This window comes from Mobula birostris, chromosome 8 (assembly GCF_030028105.1).
Source record: "Mobula birostris isolate sMobBir1 chromosome 8, sMobBir1.hap1, whole genome shotgun sequence".
In the NCBI taxonomy this organism is placed as follows: Eukaryota; Metazoa; Chordata; class Chondrichthyes; order Myliobatiformes; family Myliobatidae; genus Mobula; species Mobula birostris.
The window spans coordinates 52,269,800-52,282,152 of NC_092377.1; the positions used below are offsets into that span (position 1 = coordinate 52,269,800).

Here is a 12,353-nt window from a genome sequence, read left to right on the forward strand (position 1 = left end):
ACTAGGGATTTATTCACCCTAATTTATCTCAAGAAAGCGAACAATACTTCCTCTGTAATCTGTAGACAGTCCATGACCGCATGGCTGCCTTGCTTCACATCTACAAACTCTGTATGTACACAGGAAATAGACACAGATGTGAAACAAACTATTTAAGATTGCCCCCATTTTTTTTGGCTATGTGCGTAGATTACCACTCTGATCTTCCAGAGGACCAATTTTGTCCCTTGCTATCCTTTTGCTCTTTTATGCATCTGTAGAAGTCCTTCGGATTCTCCTTTACCTCATCTGCTAGAGCAGCCTCCTGCATTCTTCACGGTTCAAAGTACATTTATTATCAAAGAATGTATAAATTAATTGCCTTGAGATTTGTTTTCTTAGAGGCAGCCATAAAGCAAAAAACCTAGAATAACTCTATTTATAAAAAAAAAGACCACAACCACGACACTGAGAAAGAGGCAAAAGAAAACAATGCAAAAGAAAACAAACAACAGCATTCTGAAGCAGAATGAGTCCCTGGATCTGCTCCCCAGAGAAGGCCCAAGCCTCAAACTCAGTTCATCATATTAGCAGGTACTGCAGAGAGAGGAATGAACATTGAGGGAGAGTGAGTGAAATCAACCCAACTCGTGGGCTTTCCTGTCTATCTGGACCAATGTTTGAATTGTCCCAGCACCAGGTAGTGCCTCACTCCAGAACCCGGATATCGGCGCAGTGACAAGCTTGGCCCATACAGCCAAAAGCCATTCTCAATCTCACCAAATTGGCTCAGTGCTTGGAGTGATCCAACCTCACACCTGGGTTAGGTGGACGGGCATCGAAACTGTTCCGCATCTACACTTCACCAAATCATTCACTCCAACAGTGACAGCGATACCAACATGTCTATAACCAAGTCTTGAACATGCACTTTGGCTTTGTAATACACCAGCACTGCTTATCCTTTGAACCTGTTTCACCACCTCTTGCTTCTTGATTGTTTGTGGTGATAGGTGACCACAATTTACTTTAGAAAATTTACTTTTAGACCTGATTTCCTTAAGCATTCTCTTGCATTTCTTGCACTTGAGTATCTCATTTGTTCCTGCCAGTCTATACCTGTGATGCACCTCCTTTTTCTTAACCAGGGCTTCAATATCTCTCGACTAACACCTTTAGCAGAAAAAAACCTGTCCCAATCCACATTTGGCAGATCCTTCTGATGCCATCAAAATCAGCCTTTCTCCAATTTAGATTCTCAGCACAAAGACCAGACCTATCTTTAATTATCTTGAAACAAATGGCATTATGATCATCAGATGCAAAGTGTTCCCCTACAGACATTTTTGTCACCTGCTCTGCCTCATTCCCTAAAAGGAGATTTAGTATCATGCTCTCCCTAGTTGGGACTTCTATGTACTGATTAAGGAAGCTTTCCTGAACACATTTGACAGACTTTCCTATCCAGCCCTTTTACAGTATGGGGTGATACAAGTGTTTAATCATTCATAAGTTTTGTATCAGTATGGTATAAAGTTGTTTGCTTTCTACTAGAAATAAGTCTTTCTGTAACATTATTTGGAAATTTGCCTTTGTTTTGATTAGAAGATAGTTGTTATGTTATTTTTTAAAATGTTAAATTTGATATTAAGTAATTTTTAATGAGGTACATAAGCAAAATAAAAATAGCAACAGGTGAAAGAGAATATATATTAGCACAACTTGGCCAAAAGCTACTTTGCTTGGAAAGCTGAAAAAAATATTAATGCAGTTAAGCCTCTCTGTAGCTATATGTTAACTTGTGCAACTATATTTGGAAATGGAAAATTTGAGACATTGCTTGTGTCACAGTATCATAACAGATATATGTAAATATAGTATCTTTTCCCTTTCAGACAATTACATTACTCTGCATTGATACCTATTCAGGTTTATCTTTCTGGGTCATGCAATCTTTGCACAAGAGGTTGTCCAAACGTGAAGGCAGTATGACTGTGATTATTCACTTGAAATGAAATGAAATGAAAATCAATGACAAAGTGAAGATTATAGTAGTAGAATGCATGTAACAGCATCATGAAACAAATATAACGATTAGATTTCTCAGCACCTGCCACACTGGCTGAAGCTGCAGCTGATGGTTCCTGGTCACCCACATTTTACTAATTTCACTGGTCCTCACACTATGCATTTGGGGTGGGTGGGGCTGGTCTCAGTGGCAAGTGGACCTTGGTGCAAAAGTGCTGTGAATCCACTCTTCAATTCTCTAACGGAGCACATAAAATGCAGCACAGCTTTATCTCCTGTTAAAGATTTTAATAATGTATCCCTCATATTCAGTAACATCTGAAAAATATAACTTGAGTAAATGACATGAGTAAAATAGTTTAAATTATTTCAAAATTAAAATGCCTAAAAACAGCATCATGGCAATATGGTGGTTAGCATGACAATATTGGAACTCTAGGCATTGCAGAGTTCAGAGTTCAAGTCCAGAGCCATTCTATAAGGAGCTTGAACATTCTCCCCATGGGTTTTCCCTGGGTGCTCTGGTTTCCTCCCACAATTCTAAGATGTATTGGTAATTTGTTCATTGTAAATTGTCCCGTGATTACGTTAGGGTTAATTGGGTTTGTTCTTTGTAAGTCGTCCTGTGATTATGTTGGGGTTAATTGGGTTTGTTCATTGTAAATCGTCCTGTGATTACGTTGGGGTTAATTGCGTTTGTTCATTGTAAATTGTCCTGTGATTACGTTGGGGTTAATTGGGTTGGGTTTGTTCATTGTAAATCGTCCTGTGATTACGTTGGGGTTAATTGGGTTGGGTTTGTTCATTGTAAATCGTCCTGTGATTACGTTGGGGTTAATTGGGTTGGGTTTGTTCATTGTAAATCGTCCTGTGATTACGTTGGGGTTAATTGGGTTGGGTTTGTTCATTGTAAATCGTCCTGTGATTACGTTGGGGTTAATTGGGTTGGGTTTGTTCATTGTAAATTGTCCTGTGATTACGTTGGGGTTAATGGGGTTTGTTCATTGTAAATCGTCCTGTGATTATGTTAGGATTAGTTGGGTTTGTTAGCGGGTTGCTGGGGGGTGTGGCTGGAAGGGCCAACTATGTGATGTATCACAAAATTAGTTATAACTCAAATAAAATAATTATCAAAGCATTAAATACCTTTCCCTTTCCTTTCCCTTTTTTTATTTATTGAAACCAGTGGGTCTCTGAAGTTAAGCCATGTGTGACCTAACACTAGATATGTTGCCAGTTTGCCTATGTGAGGTGAGGAATCCACTAGTGGAGTTTACTAGTGGAGCACAGTGACTAATGTAGACAATCCCATTCATTAGGTACGGAAGTCCACATTCTACAGTGTACTTGCAGTAATCCAAAACCAATCGAAGTGGCAAGAACATAAATAAACAGCAGTTGTGATTAAACATGTCAAGATTAGCTAATGAAATTCACTCTTGTATGACCTGAGCCATTTGTTAAGATTGCATGGATTTCTTGTGTTCAGGTAAGTTGTGCATAGAGAAACATAACGCCATAAGATTATAGGAGCTGAATTAGGCCATTTGCCCCATCGAGTCCGTTCCACCATTTCATCATGACTGAAATTTTTCTCTCAGCTCCAATTTCCTGCCTTCCACACGTCGCTGCTGCACCCCCCCCCCCCCCCCCACCCGGCCACCCCAGCCAGTTGGTATCCCTCTATGTCCTGACCAATCAAGAGTTTATTAACCTCTGCCTTAAATATGAATAAAGACTCTGCTTCCACAACTGTTTCTGGAAGAATTCCAGATTCACCACTCCCTGGATAAAAGAATTCCTCCTCATCTGTTGTAAAAGGACATCCCTCTATTCTGAGGCTGTGTACTCTGGTCTGGGACTCTCCCACCGCAGGAAACATTCTCTCCACATATATTCACTCTATTGGAGTCTTGCACCATTCAATAGGTTTCAATTAGGTCACCTCTCATTCTTCTGAATTTTAGTGAATATTAGCCCAGAACTATCAAATGCTCTTCATATGACAAGCCATTCAATCCTGGGATCACTTTCATGAACCTCCTTCAAGCCCACTCCTGTTTCAGTACATCCTTTCTAAGATGAGCCCAAAACTGTTCCCAATACTCCAAGTAAGGCCTGACCAGTGCTTCATAAAGTCTCAACACTACATCCTTGCTTTCATATTCTAGTCCTATTGAAATTAACACTAACATTGCATTTGCCTTCCTCACCACAGTCTCAACCTGCAAATTAGGGAATCTTGCACAAGGACTCCCAAGACCCTTTGTGCCTCAGGTTTTTGTATTTTCTCCCTGTTTAGAAAATTGTCAAACCTTACCTTTCTTCTACCAAAGTGTGTGACCATATACTTCCTGTATATGGATGCTATTCCACCTGCCACTTCTTTGCCCGTTCTCCTAATCTGTTTGTCTTTGTGTAGTCTTCATATCGAACTACCTGCCCCTCCACCTATCTTCATATTGTCTGAAAACTTTGCAACAAAGCCATCAATTCCATCATCCAAATCATTGACATATAATGTAAAAGAATCGATCCCAATACAGACCCCTATGGAACATCACTTGTCACAACCAGAAAAGGCTCCCTTTATTCCTACTCCTTCTGAAGACACTGGAGTCTATGCCTCTGCTACTACAATGCAATGTGTGTGCCTGTTTTAGATGCTGATAGTAGCAACTGAGATGAACAAGTTTTTTTAAAAAAAAAAACAGGTAATTTGAACTATGGGAGGGAAGTGCATTAAAGAATGTATACACGAAGTAATCATCAAAAGAAAATAGAAGTATTCAGGAACCTAGGTTTAGCAAGGTCATTTGGCAGATGAGGCATTAAATTATATTTTATGATAGGAGGTTAGCATCCAATATGAAGATACTCTTGCCCTACTTTTGCTCTGTACCTGTTAAAAGTTGCAATATTAAGAGAAAATTCTACCCTCCAGTGAATCTGAGAGTGAAGACATGAGACTGCTGGAAATATGGACCAACAGACAAAGGAGTTGGAGGAACTCAGCAAGTCAGACTTGATCTTGACTATGGAGGTGAGGTTACAAGATGAAACATTTCTCTAGGACTGGAAAGAAAGGGGGGAGATGGCCAGTATTTATATTTATATAAAAAAAAAAGGCTGGGAAGAAGGGGTGATAGGTGGATCCAGTAAAGGCTGGGATGAGGATGGTAGGCAGGCAAAGCGTCTCCTTTCAGAGAAGGATTTAAGATTTTTAGCAATTGATAGCTGTTGGTTTGCATGCATTCAACCATTTCCATTAGATGTGTGGAATCTTTCCCAGAAATAAGAGTTTGTACTTGAGAACATATCAAATTTGGAAGTGTCTTAACATAAAGGCATTTTTCTGTTGAAATATAGTAAGAAATTTTAAGTTGAGGTCCACGTGTGATCTCAGAACACTATTAATAATGACAACTGCAAAATTCTGTACATAATGATACAATTATTATGCAATTCCTGTGCCTCTTCACTTTTCAAATTTAGAAACCAACCAATCTAGTCCCAGGGGAAGGCTGTGTTTGATTTCAGAAACATAAAGAACTCATTTGAATTGCTGTTAATTTTTCATGTTTTCTGCTGATCACAATTTTGTTTGAAGTCCGAATACTTCACAATAACAAATACACAAACTATCTATTTTGTGCAGTTGGCTCAAAATTTGAGTACATAGAGCCACACTTTTAAGAACTTGTGCCTGCAATAACATCAGGCCAAAGATTGTGTGTGCTATTTAAGCAGATAGCACACTTTGGGGTCTGCTCTAAGCTTCACTTTAAGGAGATGGGTCTGAGTTAATACCAACCCATGTGTCAGACTTGGCCAACCTGCTCAGATTGGTCTCATGATGAACAATATAATCTCTAATGGCCCATCTACCAGCTTTGTTTACAAACCTCTTCCCCTGCCAGTTCAAATTTCTTCCTGATTGCCATCTGGTAATTAATCCTATCCGGCTAAACATCAGCTCAGCTAACGTCACCCAATGACCCATTCTGTCAAATCTCTACCCTTTATTATCCATCTCCTGCTTGGCACCCACCTTGCCTTGTCTAACAACTGTCCTCCTCCAACTTCTGATCTGCTTTGCCCCCATATCCTCTATTTACTCCCGATCTTTCAGCCCAATGCAACATCTATTTTTAAAAAAAAACAATCAATAATCCTATCTTCTGATAACCTATCTCCAGCCTCCCCATCAAACCCCAGTAACTAGCCACCCTGACCCCTGCAAACCTGGCCATTGATCTGAGCTTCACCAATCCCTGACCCCCACCGAAAGGTACAACTCAGCAATATGATGGAAAGCCCCCTACTTGCATGAATGAATTCAATCAAACAGCACTTGTACACCACTGTGACTTGGAAATGTATCACCATTCCATCATCCCAATGGAGTATAAGTGCAATAATATGCAACCAAACAGCATTGTGGGAATAGGTTTTGCAGGAGTGCAGCTGTTTGAGAGGGTATCTCATCACCACCTTTTCAGAGACAATTGGTGATTGCAAGTAACTTTTGGCCATCTGGAAAATGACCAGATTTTGGAAAAGAACTGCACAAAAAGGGAGGGTTTGTCAAGTTGGCTTCAGTGGTCTGGGTTCTGTGGGGGATTTTAGAGTAGGAAAAGTTGGAGGTAAACTCAGTGGCTGGTGATCATGAGGAGAATCTGGGATCAGGAGTAGCAGTGGTATGTTCTATGGTCAGATTGTAAGGAGAGTTTAAGATCAGTAGTGAGGTATTAACTGGAGAATCAAGGGTCAAGAGTAGCTACAATGCAGTGGTCAGTGTTAGGAAGGTCAATCTGTAGCACTGTTCTATTACCACAAAACAACAAATTTCATAGAAATATAGAAAACCTGCAGCACAATACAGGCCTTTCAGCCCACAATGCTGTGCCGAACATGTCATGGTGACACACAAAGTGCTGGAGGAACTCAGCAGGTCAGGTAGCATCTATGGAAATAAGTCAACAGTTGTTGTTTCAGGCCGAGACCCTTCGTCAGGACTGAAAGAATGGGGGAAGATGATGGGGAGAGGCAAAGCAGCACAAGCTAGAAGGTGATAGGTGAAGCCAGATGGGTGGGGGAGGAAGGGTGAAGTAACAAACTGTAAGGTGATAACTGGAAAATGAAGAGCACTAGGTAAGATGGAATCTATGGGAATATAAAATGCTGCTCTTCCACACTAAGAGAGGATTCATTGTGACAGAAGAGGAGGCTATGGATTGATATGTTGGAACTGGAATGAGATTGGAATTAAAGTGATCAGTCACCAGGAAACAACAGGAATTCTGCAGATGCTGGAAATTCAAGCAGCACACATCAAAACACCCAAGGGTCTCGGCCTGAAATGTCGACTGTATCTCTTCCTAGAGATGCTGCCTGGCCTGCTGTGTTCACCAGCAACTTTGATGTGTGTTGCTTGAGTCACCAGGAAATTCTGCTTTTTGCAGTCGGAGTGGAGGTGTCTGATAAAGTGGTCTCAGGTCTCAGAAATGTAGAGGAAGTTGCAACGGGAGCACTGGATACTGTAGACAACTCCAACAGATTCACAGGTAAAGTGTTGCCTCACCTGGAAGAACTGTTTGGGGCCCTGAATGGTGGTGAATGGGCTCTGAATAGCTAGGTTTAGCATTGCTGTTGCTTACATGGATAAGTGGCAAGAGTGAGATTAGTGGGAAAGGAATAACAGAAGAACGGATTCTTGCTGAAAGCAGGGAGTGGGGTTTGGGGAGGCGGACCAGTTGAAAAAGGTGGAAGTTGAAGAGAATGATGTGTTGGACGTGGAGGTTCATGGGGTGGTAGCTGAGGATAAGAGGAACTCTATTCCTTTTAAGGCAATGGGAGGATGTGGTGAGCATAGATAGCCAGAAAATGGAGATGTGAGTGAGGGCAGCATCAGTGGTGGTCATGACATTAGTTTGCGATAACTAACCTGATTCTAAAGATTGAAATGGTGCTTTGGGTGGAGACTGTGCACATGAGCATTGGGTGTAACAAAATAAATTGAAGGTAGAGCAATGGATGTAGTGTATATAGATTTCAGTAAGGCATTTGATAAGGTTCTCTATGCAAGCCTTTTCAGGAAGTAAGGAGGCATGGGATCCAAGGAGACCTTACTTTGTGGATCCAGAATTGGCTTGCACACAGAAGGTAAAAGGGTGGTTGTGGATGTTTCATATTCTGCATGAAGGTCAGTGACCAGTTGTGTGCCTCAGGGGTCTGTTCTGGGACTTCTCTTTGTGATTTTTATAAATGACCTGGATGAAAAAGTAGAAGGTTGGGTAAGCAAGTTTGCAGATGACACAAAGGTTGGGGGTGTTGAAGATTACAGCAGGACATTGATAGGATGCAGAACTGGCCTGAGAAGTGGCAGATGGACTTCAGCCCAGATAAGTGTGAAGTGGTTCATTTTGATAGGTTCAATTTGAAGACAATATAATAATAGCAAGACTCTTGGCAGTGTGGATGATCTGAGAGATCTTGGGGTTTGTGTCGATAGGACACTCAAAGATGCTGCACAGGTACACTGTTGTTAAGAAGGTGTATGGTGTGTTGGCATTCATCAACCATGGGACTGTGTACCACACGGCTCTCGAAATGTTACGGCTATATAAGACCTTAGTCAGACCCCACTTGGAGTACTGTGTTCAGTTCTGGTCACCTCACTACAGGAAGGTTGTGGATACTATAGGGAAATTGTGGAGGAGATTTACAAGGATGTGGCCTGGATTGGAGGGTGTACCTTATGAGAATAGGTTGGTTTGCCTTTTCTCCTTGGAGCGACAGAGGATGAGAGGTGACCTGATAGAGGTGTATAAGATGATGAGGGCATTGATCATGTGGATAGCCAGAGGCTTTTTCCCAGTGGCGAAATGGCGGACACGGGGGTGCATAGTGTTAAGATGCTTGGAAATAGGTACCGAGGGGATGTCAGGGATAAGTTTTTCACACAGTGGTAGGTGTTTGGAATGCACTGCCAGCAGCGGTGGTGGAAGCGAATACAATAGGGTCTTTTAAGAACCTCTTAGATAGGTACATGGAGCTTAGGAAAAATAAGAGGGCTATGTGCCAGGGAAATTCTAGGCAGTTTCTAAAGTAGGTTACATGGTTGGTACAACATTATGGGCCGAAGGGCCTGTAATGTGATGTAGATTTCTATGTTTTATGTGCAAGGTCAGACTGATGGGTGAATGGAACTTCAGAAATTGCAGATGAACTTGAATTAATAGGTGAATAAAGGTTTGGAGTGGAAGACTGGATAGCAATCAATGATGCTTTGCAATAATCAGATCTTTTAGTCAAAAATAGCAATGATTACTAAAGATAGCTTTTATAGTCTTTAACATACCTGATGTAAAAACTTTTACAGCTCAATTACTAACTAAATTTCACCTGCAGCTTGTATGTTATAGCTAGAAGTTCCATTTCAGGTCTAATTTAGTTTTCAGTATAAAACATGAAAAAACAAGGATTGGTTATTCCATTTGAGCCCTGTTTTCCAAGCTAAAATTTTCTGGTATAAGGACCCAAGGGAAAATTGTAGATCCAGTGGACAGTGTGTTGATGAACATTATCTTGGTATTTTGAGAGCCAACTTCAAGTGAAATTTGAGAGCTTGTATGATTTTTTATTTTTATATATATATTTAAAAAAAAAAAAAAAAAATCTGGATCAAGATGATTGACCTCAAGGAGAATGAATAACCTACCAGTGGGCCTTATCTGCCCTTGACAGATGCTGACTGATTTTGATTCTATTTCAATTCAATCATATTGGCTCCTACAGGGTAAATACCCATGCCATTTTAACCATGGTTGCAGTAGAATAAAAAAATTGGCTGGGTGATGAGCATAGTTTCTGACCTTCTTTCATTCTCATGCCATACAGTAACACTCTCACATTGGCACCAAAGGCCTCCACCACAAAATAACATAGGCAATCTGAAAGTTTTTAAAAAATTGTCACATGGATACATTGAAAGTGGAGTTCTCCTCATCTTCAGTGCACTGAATTTTGATATGCTGATGACAGAACTAATCCCAAATCATGGAAATTTATGGAATTAATCAAACTACATTGAAAATCCCTTGTGCATATCCCAGTGGGAGCTATGAGAGAAACTTGCAGCTACTGAGGGTTTCTTTCCCTTTGCTGATCACTGGGCAGAGCATCAAAGGGGTTTTCTCCATGGCAACCAGATTAGCTGCATGGAAGTTTGCTATGGGGGTATGGGAGAGGAACACAGCGCCCCTTTGATGGCTTGGTCCGATCGATTCTACATTGTTCATCTTTGCCATGAAACTACAAAGTTAAAGATGACAAAGGACAGAGGAGTGTTGTGACTTCTATACAGAGGCTGTGAACAATGATGGGAGAGCAGTTTTTAATATTCTAACCACTGAAAACAGACCCTATAAATTTGTGTTTCACTGCTGATCTGTGTGTGATGTGCTCTTAGTCTTTTGGCAAAGGCCACAGATCACATGCAAAAGCACCAGCTCCTGAGAGCTTTTCCCAGGAAGTGCTAGTACCTCATGTAAAATAGTGCCCAGGCCAATACACATGATTTAACCTAAAAAAGATCATGAGTGTAATTTAATGTATAAAAATAACCTTTAAACATCTGTACATTCAAAATTGCGCTAATGGATTTGGATTATATGCTAGAATTGTTTTTCAAATATGGAGAAGTTTTATTAAATTGTACTTTGTAGTCATAGGGTGAACAAGCTTTTACATTGCTCTTCACACCTGTGTCAGCTCTAATCAGTTTGCCTGCAATTGCTCTGTAGTCTCTTGAATTGCTATAATTCAGCTGTTCAGTCAGCTTCATTAAAAGCTGTTTTGGGCTCTGATTTCCATACTATATAATAAACCATGTCCTATTGACCTTCCATATAAAATAATATTCTACTGGTCTCTTTGTGTTTTCACTGACAGTTGCAAATGCAGTAATATCATACTGCAGGAGAAAGTATTATATAATAATGCCATATATTCCAGCTATATTTTTGACAATGCAAGCAAAGTCACACCTGAATATTCAACACATTGAACAAATTAATTGAATACGTACATGCTTGATAAGTTGTTGAGTCCAGAGAAAGCTCCACTTGGAATTCTGTTCAGACTGGTGTATTTAAAAGTCCTGAATACAGAAGAAAAATAAGAAATTGGTATCACTGTATAAACATTTAAAGTCTCACTTTTTGGTTTTCTTTGCTTATGAAAAGTCCATAGATTTTCAAGTCCATAGATCAATTTGCTGTGTGCGATACCGGTAAAGTAATGACTTGATCACTGGTGGTTGCAAGACTTGTTATGTTTAACATTTGTCCAGGGGAAGGGAACGTTAGTGTGTGTAATTAGGTTTTGATTGAGTTTTGGATTTCCAGTTTTTATGGGACAATTCATAGCATTAATTTTACTGTATATGTTAATCATGGTATATTGGCTAAAAGGGATTACCTTTATGGAAAAAAAACAGTCCAGCCACAACTGCAGTATTGTGTCCCATTCTAAGCACTGCTCTAAAAGGGCTAAAGAGAAGGAGCAGAAGAAATTACAGGATAAGGGACTTTGTTATCTGGAAACATGGACAAGCTGTGGTTGTTCTGCTTGAATGAAAGAAGCTGTGGTGAATCTGATAAGATTATGTAACATGAAAGTTCACAATAAAATTTATTATCAAAATACATCTGCGTCACCACATGCAACCCTGACGTTCTTTTACCTGTAGCATACAACGCAAATCGACAGAACAGTAAACTATAAACTGGATCCATGAACAACAATCTGCACAAATGGAAATATAAATAGCAATAAATAACGAGTATGAAACAACATGATAGAGTTCTTAAAGTGAGCCATCTGTTGTGTGAAATAGAATGAGTGTAGATATAGAAACATAGAAAACCTACAGCACATTACAGGCCCTTCAGCCCACAATGCTGTGCTGAACATGTACTTTAGAAATTACGTAGGGTTACCTGTAGCCCTCTATTTTTCTAAGCTCCATGTACCTATCTAGGAGCCTTTTAAAAGACCCTATCGTATCTGCCTCCACCAGCAGTGCCAGCAGCCCATTCCATGCACTCACCACTCTCCATACAGGAAAAAAAACTTATCCCTGACATCCCCTCTGTACCTACTTCCTAGCTCCTTAAAACTGCACCCTTTCATGTTAGCCATTTCAGGCCTATGGAAAAAGCCTCTGACTATCCACACTATCAATGCCTTTTACCATCTTATACACTTCTATCAGGTCACCTCTCATCCTCTGCCCCTCTGCCAAGTACACCTTTCAATCCAGGCAACATCCTTGTAAATCT

At 40.2% G+C, this 12,353-nt stretch overlaps 1 long non-coding RNA gene across 1 annotated transcript in view; it reads right to left on the reverse strand.

Moving 5' to 3' along the window:
• The window catches only part of LOC140201315 (uncharacterized), a 121,918-nt gene that overhangs the window by 11,355 nt on the left and 98,210 nt on the right, over nucleotides 1-12,353 (reverse strand). Inside the window, exon 2 of the long non-coding RNA XR_011886838.1 lies at nucleotides 11,099-11,170. This is a non-coding gene — a long non-coding RNA (uncharacterized lncRNA). The remainder of the gene's footprint in view (nucleotides 1-11,098; nucleotides 11,171-12,353) is intronic.